This window comes from Pongo pygmaeus, chromosome 1 (assembly GCF_028885625.2).
Source record: "Pongo pygmaeus isolate AG05252 chromosome 1, NHGRI_mPonPyg2-v2.0_pri, whole genome shotgun sequence".
Lineage (NCBI taxonomy): Eukaryota > Metazoa > Chordata > Mammalia > Primates > Hominidae > Pongo > Pongo pygmaeus.
This window is the reverse complement of record NC_072373.2, coordinates 217,773,841-217,783,822: the sequence shown is the minus strand read 5'-3', so window position 1 is coordinate 217,783,822 and position 9,982 is coordinate 217,773,841. Positions and strand designations below refer to the sequence as shown.

General features: G+C 46.4%; 1 pseudogene; it reads right to left on the bottom strand.

The window, feature by feature from the left end:
* Window positions 1–1,284: 1,284 nt before the first annotated feature.
* LOC129014216 (PRAME family member 1-like) lies at window positions 1,285–4,053 on the bottom strand (annotated as a pseudogene).
* Between the last annotated feature and the right edge of the window lie 5,929 nt (window positions 4,054–9,982).

Below are 9,982 nucleotides of genomic sequence, written 5' to 3'. Positions count from 1 at the left end.
CAGCCTGGGGTGGATCCGCATAGAACCTCCCTTCAAGACCCGGGAGCTTGACACTGTTAGCAAGATGGACACAGTGGCCAGATAGCTGGCCAGGTCCTTGAAGCAGGTGCCATTTCTGCTTCCCATCCTGGCCCCCTGATGGATGGCCCCAGCTCTGCCTTCTGGGCCTGGCATCCACACATCTTGTGCGAGCAGGGCACCAGCCCATCCCTATCTTCTCCTTGGGACCCCTCTCTATCCATCCCTTTGCACCCGACTGAGCTGCTCCCCACAGGCAGAAAAGTAAGAAAAATGCTGATGACTGAAGAGTAGTAAAGAATGGGTGCAGATCATCTGCACCCCTGTTTTCCCAGCACTTTGGAGGCCAAGTTTGGTGGATCACTCGAAGCCAGGATCTTGAGACCAGGCTGATCAACATGGAAAAACCCCATCTCTATTAAAAATACAAAAATCAGCAAGGCTTGGTGGAACGTGCCTGTAGTCCCAGCTATTAGAGTGGTTGAGGCATGAGAATCCCTTAAGCCCTGAAGGAAAGGATTGCAGTGAGCACAGATTGTACCACTGCACTCCAGCCTAAATGACAAACAGATTTTGTCTCCAAAACAAAACAAAAAACAAAAGACAAGAATGAGTGGAAAATACTCAGAATGATCTAAATTTATTTGGCTGCTTTGATGTTCTACAGCTGAAACTCAATCACAGACAAATTGGTATTTTATTTTTCCATCAGTAACTCAATAACTAGAGATTTCTGATATACAAATTGCTACAACAGGTTAAAAGTTTTCATTCAGGTGCTCTTTATTTCCAATATTCCTTGGTAATCAATCTTGCAGGGATAACATTCTCATCACTGTAGAAGTTTAGCTTCTCTTTCTGACTCTGTAGGAAACGGGTTCCTGAAGGTCTCATTGATGTCACCTCAATATTTTCCTCCAGCCTTGCCCGCTGCTGTTATTTTTTATTTTTTTTTTTTTTTGCCTCACACTGAGGGCTTGCCTGTGCTTCCTTTAAGTTGCATGTGGCCTGGACACAGTCACTCATGCCAGTAATCCCAGCACTTTAGGAAGCTGAGGCAGGAGGATCCCATAAGCCCAGCAGTTTGAGACCAGCAGGAGCAACACAGCGAAACCCTGTCTCAAACTGCCTTTAATAAAAATTTTGGAATTATTAAAAAAGGAAATGAGAAAAAAGAAAACAAACTTGCTCCTACATATTAGATTTTAGCGTCCAAGTGCCTGGAAGGGAACTTTGGATTTATCTACCCCGCTAGGCACGCCTTCCCTAGCAGCAAAGATGGAGCTCCAGTTCCTCAGAGGGTGATGAGCCACAGGAAGGGCAGGGGGTGGGACCAATGAAGATCCTCTTGGGCTGCCTGACTTCCCTCAGTGTACACGTCAGCTCAGCCATAAGTGGGGTGAACATCTCCCAATCGACACGAACCAGGGAATTCGAACTCTCCTCAGGGGCAGGATACGTCTCCAGGGTTAACTTGCTCAGCCCACTGGTGTGGCGCAGCAGGTCCTTCAGGGCGTCCATAGACATGCAATTTCTGCCAAAGTAGAAGGTGGTGAGCTGGGAGCAGCGGCTCAGGCCAGGCAGGATGGCACTGAGTTGGGAGTAGTGGATCTGACAGCCCTCCAACATGAGGGTCTCGAGGGAGGCAGCAATTTTCTCTAGCAGAGCTCTGAGGGGTTCAAGACTCATGCGGAACAGCAGCACGTAGCTGAGATTCAGATGCTTTAGGTAACTGAGGCTTGGGTACTGGGAGAGACACTTCACATCCTCTTCCAATAGGTAGCCGCAAGTTAATTCCAAGTTCTCCCAGGGGTTCTGGAGGCACCTGTGGAGATCAACAAGTTAGTTCTGGGCAATGGTACAAGTTAGATGAAGGTAGTGGGGAATAACCTCAAGGAAAATGCCTGCTTCAAACAAACACAAGTTTGTTCCCATCATCTGATGATGGTCGGCATGCAGGTTGCTGCACGATGAGGACCCTGATCATTCAGGGGCAGTCCCAATTTAGGCTCAGCCCTTTCACCATTGCTTGTGTGATTGGGTCACGGCCACAAAATCTCTAAAGCCTTTTTTTTTTCATCTTTCAGCAGAAAACTTCATCTCTGGGCCACAGGTATCCTGTGGGAGATGTGCACAAAGAACTCAACTCAGCAAGGTCTAGGTACATCAGCTAGGGCTACTTGCTAGCAAGGGCTCCCTGTCATGCCTGCATCTGCAAACCAACTGTCACTTTTTACCACTATCACGCCTAATCCCTCACCTCCATCCTGGAAGCACGCATTTCCCACGTCAATCACCTTTCCTGGAGTTCAAAACAACATTTTACAGACAGGGAATTAGAGACAGGATCATTCATGATCACTAAGCTGGTGAGGACAGACCTTCTGTAGTGAAATGCACAGGTTTGATGAGCTTTCCCTCCTTTCATAACCTCCTCTGTTATCTCTTTGACACCATATCAACTTGAAACACACTTTGTAACAAGAAATTCACACATTGCACCCCCAGTAGAGCTGAAACCCCCACTAACTAGCTTGTACATTGTGTCCCTCTCCAGCTTCCACCCCAGGTGACCCCTCTGCCCTTATTGGAGCGATCCTGTGATAGCCACTCCAGGACATGGAACACTGAATAGGACAATGTGTTGACATTCTGGTGTCCCCTTCACTGTGAATTTGCCACTGGCTGACACACAGTACACGCCTTCTAGTGTTTCCTGTAACAAAACAAGGCTGTGCTGTGGTCTGCATACAAAGTGCACGACGCTTTCTCACCTGATCAGCTGTTCCAGGTGTCCAGTGAAGAATGTGATCAATTTTATTTTAAGCAACTGGAGGTGTTCCAGCCTGAGGAACACAGACCTGAATTTGGCAACTAACCGTCCCTCAAGTTCATTGTCTGATGTGTAATGATGGCACCTGGAGAAAATGAGTTTGTGAAGATTCTTCATCTCCTTCAGGTAACAACGAAGCTTTCTTATCAGACGTGGCCAGGACATGTTGCGAATTTCCAGCTCCTGAATACTATTCAGGTGGATTATTTTCAATGACTTTCTGAGATATTTAATTGGCATTAGATAGTTGACCAGCTTACTACAGCACAGGTGTACTAAACCTCTCCTTTGGTAAACCCACTGAAAGAGGTATCTCAGGCATTCATCCTGGGGTATTTCCTTGAGGCAGACGTCTATGAACACCTTTAGGGGCTGGTGCTCTTCCATCCTTGGACAGTCCTCTGCTGTCTCCTTCTTACTCATGGCCTCTGGGAAGCAGGACAGGGCCCAGGCTCCAGGCCATCCAGCCCAGAAATTCTCATCAATATCCCGCAAATCCAGCACTTGAAGTTTCCACCTCCTGTGGGTAAAGTAAGGGAGAGTCTCAGAATTTAGAAGGACCCATCCCTGAACTTTGCTTTCATTCTCATCCCATAAATCAGCTACTCCTGTCCTCAGTGCTCCCTGTTCTCTTTGTCTTTTCTCAATCCCTTTTCCTTTTTGATTCTGACTGGTCCCCACTTCTATTCCCTTTACCTTCCACTGAGTAAAGGCAGGTTTCTGTTCCCATGGGGGACCCTGTATGGTGAGCAGTCCTTTCTCTGAGGATCTGGACAATGGCCAAAGCCTCCCTGAGCTTCCTTGCCAACACCATCAGAAGACTCTGGGCCACCCTTGGGCTACTTCTCTGCCTGACCCTGCTGTTCCTTCCCTGGACACCTGAGTTCTATCTACCAGCCCTCCTGGGTCACCTCACCTGGGGCGATCCTTCTGTGTAAGCAGCATATGAAGCCCTTCCAGCAATGCTTTTAAGGTCTCCAGATGAAACGTCTTCATCAGCGATCCCAGAGGGGGTGGGTGAAGGGCCAGGCCTGCACCATCACCATCAGAGTCTGGAAGTGTCTCCTGCTGAAGGCCTCCATGAAGAGTGGGAGATAGAGCACCCTGGGCAGCTCCCCCATGGCAGAGATGGCCAAGGCCTGGTCTCTCAGCAGGCTCTGCCCCGCCAGCTCCAGGAGTCTGGGTGGGGCCTGGATGCTCATCCTGATGGATCTGCAAGGAAAATCTCTAGAATACAAATCCAGGGAAAACGTATCACTCTCAGGGCAAACACAATCACCTCATCTTCTCCTAGGGCCAATATCATTGCTCTGGTAGAGGTAGAAAAATTACCACTTTACCCCAATTCCACTCTGCACTTGGTGGCCACAAATCTATATTTCTGCTTCTGCTGGTACCAGGAAGAATGTCTTCCAAACACCAAGGAGGGAGGGGTCAAAGGGACCACTGGCTTATTAATTTTCATCCATTGCTCCACGGAATCCTAGAGCCACTGGACAGTGCCACTGAGGATCCTGAAAGCCAAGCTCTACCTCTTTGAGGAAAAATTTTTTGTCACTTACCACCTTAAAGCAATGAGAATGAGAGTGTCCTGTGGCCCCAGACAGCCTACATTCTCAGTTCACACCATGAACATGCTGGGGGAACACTAAAGGAACTCCCTCAAATCGATGCCATTATTTTTTATCTTGAAAATTCTCTACTAGAAATGGACCAGGTGCTGTGGCTCATGTCTGTAATCCCAACACTGCTCAATGGCAAGGCAGGCAGATCACTTGAGGTCAGGAGTTCGAGAACAGCCTGGCCTACATAATGAAACCATGTCTCTACTAAATATAAAAAAATTAAGAATCATTTGACTCCAGAAGGCAGAGGTTGCAGTGAGCTGAGATCACACCACTGCACTCCAGCCTGGGTGTCAGAGTCAGATTCTGACTAAAAAATAAGCAAACTGACAAATTAATTAATTTAAATATTAGCCAGGTGTGATCATGCATGACTGTAATCCTTGCTACTCTGGAGGCAGAGGAAGGAGAATCACTTGAACCCCACAGGCAGAGTTTCCAGGGAGCCCAGCTCAGTGCCCTGCACTCCAGTCTGGGTGACAGAGTCAGAATACATCCCAGAAAAAAAAAGTAATTCACTGGAACTGTAAAAGTGGTGTGATCGTTTTCCACAGCATTTGGAATGTATGTGTAGAAATGCTAACTGTAGCCGGGTGCAGTGGCTTACTCCTGTAATCCCAGCACTTTGGGAGTCCAAGGTGGGCAGATCACCTGAGGTCAGGAGTTTAAGGCCAGCATGGCCAACATGCGAAACCCCGTGTCTACTAAAAATGCAAAAATTAGCTGGGCATGGTGGTGAGCGCCTGTAATCCAAGCTACTCAGGAGGCTTAAGCAGGAGAATCACATGTAAACGGGAGGCAGAAGTTTCAGTGAGCCCAAATCGCACCATGGCACTCCAGCCTGGGCAACAATAGGGAAACTCCATCTCAAAAAAAAAAAAAAAAGAAAATTAACCACAAACTGTAAAACTGCTACGATGCTATTCTAGAGCACTGTAACTCCAAGATGAAGGTTCCAATACACATCACTTCCACATACTCACGATTACCCACCTTTGGACGGATCCTAGCAGCAAAAATAAATCCCATGATCTGAGCAAAACTGCACTCTTGAGATTGGTATGTGGGATACCTTTAAGGATTTCATGAAAATGAAAGCACACTTGGAGAATCACAATAACACCAAGTCTATGAACTGTAATTGAAGGGCACGAAAGCAAATAACTTCAAATGTCAAGAAATAAAAATTCATTTAAATGTAAATTTTTAATATATTTTTTAAAAACATGCTTAGCTAAGAATGTTAAAATGACAAAAACCAAGCATAAATCACAATTTGATGGATGAAGACAAAACTACATTTAGAGGAAAAATGAAAGCCTAAATCTGTTCATCTTACAAAACAGACAGAAAAATATTCTGTGCCACTTTGGGATGTGCGTCACCATCCCTGACTGGCTGGCTGCAGATCAAATGGGCATGACCCTAAGAAGGTGGTGACTTACCAGCACTGGACTCACTTTGCAGAGTCCTGGGACCTCTCAGAGAACCAAGCAGTAGCTTCAGGTACGAGTGCTGTGGGTCTCTTCTGTGTACCCTCAGGAGATTTATACACCTTTCTAACACCACCCTTCCCTTCTCAATCACCAGCTTCCAATCAAAAAGTGATACCTGATTAGATCTTGTAGTCCCACCCAGTTAATCCTGATTGAGTTTTCAGCTTTCTTCTGACTAACTGATTGAATTAGATACACATTTATGGAAGTAAAAGAAGAAATAATAGGGTGAAAGTCCAAAACTCATTCATTCATTTATTCCCCAAATACTGATGAAGTTTGGCTAATAGATGACTTTCATAGTGATACAGGGAAGGGATTAATCTGTTCCCAATATAAGACAAAAAAAAATTAAGATGTCCTTATTGGAGGATGTTTGTCCCATCAAAATTGTCAAAATGTTTCAGAGCTATAATAGCCTGAAGAAGATAGTGATGTCATTCCCAAGAAAACAGAATAAAAAGCTGTGTATATCGAATGGTCGCTTGGGGTTTATGCTATCTAACACAGCAGATCATATGGACATTCAGGTAGAGTAAAGGAAGCACTGAGGGTGTGATCTATCTCAAGACTAAGTCAAGGCTTCACTGAAGGAAATCAGGACAAAGTGACCAAATGAGGTGGGGACTTAGCAGAATGAGACTAGGTGTTCTAATGGGAACCTGGAAAGGAAACAAGACAATATAAAACATGGTGGTTATCTTGTGGGCATCTAGATGTCAGGACTGAAAGTCTTTTGTCAAGATTGAGTTGATTTATTAATTGTTTGATTGATTTTCAGACTGGGCCTCCACCTGTCATCAAGGCTGGAGTGCAGTGGCACGATTTCAGCTCACTGCAACTTCAAACTTCTGAGTTCAAGCAATTCTCTCACCTCTGCCTCCTGAGTAGCTGGGAATTACATGAGCACTCCAACATGCCCACTAATTTTTGTATTCTTAGTCGAGATGGGGTTTCACCATGTTGGCCAGGATGGTCTTGAACACTTGACCTCAAGTGATCTCCCCACCTCGGACTCCCAGAGTGCTGGGATTACAGGCATCAGCCATCTCACCCACCCTAGATTGAGTTCAGAAATTAAAAGGAGAATCATCAAAAGAGATAGGGCAGACTCTTAAACCAAAACATTGGCTTTGAGAACACAGAGGACAGGTACAGTCTTGGCCCTACTAGAAGGTAAAGTGTGTTTACCCACAAAAATGATGGGCTCCTCTCAGAAAAGCAGCTTGCAAAGATGGAATCTGAGAATGTGAGCTGGAGCAGAGGCCAGAGAGAAGATTGGGGCCAGACCTGGGAAGGGAGACTTTCCCAAGCTGGAAGCCACACAGGTAGAAACTGTGGGCTCTACAGGATGTGAGAAAGAAATGTACAAGAGTTCATTTGTCCCTGTCATGGTGCCATCATCTGGAAACCTTTTCTTTAGACTCTGGGATCTTCCCACAGTGGAACATTTCCCAGCAGCCATTGGCCCCAGTCATTTTCCAGGACCCTTCATCGAAATCTTAATCTCACTGACTCCCTTCCTACTTTAATTTGATAATTCATTTTTCTTCCTTCTTAGAGTCCTTTCCTGTTGCTAATATTGAACACAGAGATTCTTATCAGAGCATCACCATTAGGCCTACAAAGAAAGCTCAGACACAGGCACAGTGGCTCATGCCTGTAATGTCAGCACTTTGGGAGGACAAGATGGGCTGATCATGAGGTGAGGATATGGAGACCATTCTGGCTACTACGGTGAAACTCTGTCTCTACTAAAAATACAAAAAATTAGCCGAGTGTAGTGGCAGATGCCTGCACTCCCAGCTACTCAGAAGGCTGAGGCAGGAGAATCGCTTCAACCCGGGATGTGAAAGTTGCAGTGAGCTGAGATGGCGCCACTGCCCTCCATCCTGTGTGACTGCATGACACTGTCTGAAAAAAGAACAAAAGAAAAAGCAAGCAAGCATGCAAGAAAGAGAAAGAAAGAAAGAAAGAAAGAAAGAAAGAAAGAAAGAGAAAGAAAGAAAGAAAGAAAGAAAGAAAGAAAGAAAGAAAGAAAGATAGAAAGGAAGGAAGGAAGGAGAAGAAAGAAAGAAAGAGAAAGAAAGAAAGAAGGAAGGAGAGTGAGAAAGAAAGAAAAGAAAAAAGAAAGAAAGAAGAGAAAGAGAAAGAAAGAAAGAAAGAAGGAAGGAAGGAAAGAAAGAAAGAAAGAAAGAAAGAAAGAAAGAAAGAAAGAAAGAAAGAAAGAAAGAAAGAAAGAAAGAAAGAAAGAGAAAGAAAGAAAGAAAGAAAGCTCAGGCCTCCAATCCCAGCCCTTTGGGAAGCCAAGAAAGGCAGAGCACTAGAGCTCAGGAGTTTGTGAGGAATATGGGCAATGTAATGAAACCCTGTCTCTAATAAAAATACAAGATATTAGCCGGGGGTAGGCAGTGTGCACCTGTAGGCCAAGCTGCCCGGGAAGTTGAGGTGGGAGGATCACCTGAGCCCAGTGAGGCTTCTACTTCCCATGCCCCACTTTGTAAACCAGAGGCTGAGGGTGAGCTCAGCACCAATAATGGTTGTGAGAATCTGTGTTCACTGAGCATCCACGAGGCACAACAGAGAGCTGGTACCGATCATACTGGATCTCAGCTCTCACTCATGGAGAATCTAAGGCACATTGCTATTTTCCCCATTTTTAACCTGATAAACCTGAGACTTGGCCAGAGAAAAACCTGCCCATGTTCTGGCAGCAAATGATTGGCAAACCCCTCAGGTGAGGCGCCCAGTGGAACCCCCAAGCTGTTCAACAAGCTAAATATTGGAAAGAACTGGCTCACTGACTTCTTCTTCCTGCCCATTTCAAGGGGTGCAGCAGCACCCCCAGGACCCCAGTGAGAATCCTGCACTTGGGGTCTTTTCTACCATGTCCTGTCACCAGTTCTTCTCGAGGTGCTCATCTGCTGCCAAGCTTAGAGCAACCTTCGAAACCCATCTCAGGAAATAACCTGACCTATTCTCCAGTCCCAGAATCCACAATGGGATTCCAAAGCTCCTATGAGGCCCTTGCTTAGGCTCTCTAGAATATTCCTGAGCCTCCGTTTTCTCCCTCAGCCTGAGCTGATGGGGCTGGCATCATTTTATGCATCCCAAGGCCATCAGTCCATCTCTCCTGGACTTCAGAACATGGCCACAATGCAGAGAGACCCAGCAGTAATTAAGAAATTTTCCCCAATTCATATTGAGTGATGTTGGTGAACACGGCAAGAGACAAAGCAGGAAACTCCACAGCTGCTGCTCTGGACCTAAAGAGGCACCCTGGACTTCTGGGTGGTGACGCTGCCTGGCTTTCAGAACATCTGACCCTTCTGGTCTTCCAAGGCTGCCAGGATGATGGCAGAGCCTAGGACAGGTCCCAGTGCAGGGGCCATCCCTTCCCAGGTTCCCCTGGCCGAACCTTAGAGATGATAAGGCTGCACCTGGAATGTAGTAAGTATTTTTTTGTCCAAGCCACGTCTCTTCTTTGCCTTAGGTGAGGCTTTTTTCAGCTGGGTGCTATGGAAGAACTCCAGGCCCAGTGGGCATCACTGCAATCACCACATGGTAAGCATGTGTGTGTGTGTGTGTGCGGCCACCTAGAAAGGTACAACTCTGCCTGACAGAGCTGGTTCCATGGAAGAGAAAAGTGGAACATCCCACGAACCAGATAGGACAACTTCCTCTGGGAGTCCAGCAAGAAGACATGGGATCTGCGGACAAGAGGTCGCTGGGTAAAAGCCCTCATTTGAGGATAATGTGTAAAGTTGAACTTTAGACCCTGAGGGATCTATGCCCTTCCCACAGGGTTGCAGCGGAGCCAGCCCTGACTCCCATGCACAATAGCCCAGAGAAATCTTGGGAGGGAGGTAAACCTGCTGGGGCCTCAGGGCTCAGAAAAAGCCCTGGACCTATCTCCCAGTCATGCCTCTCCCACTCCCAAGTGCCTCTGGTCCTGGAACTGTCAGAGACCCCTGAGTCTTTTCCATGTGCTCCTCTTCTCCTTTCACTCA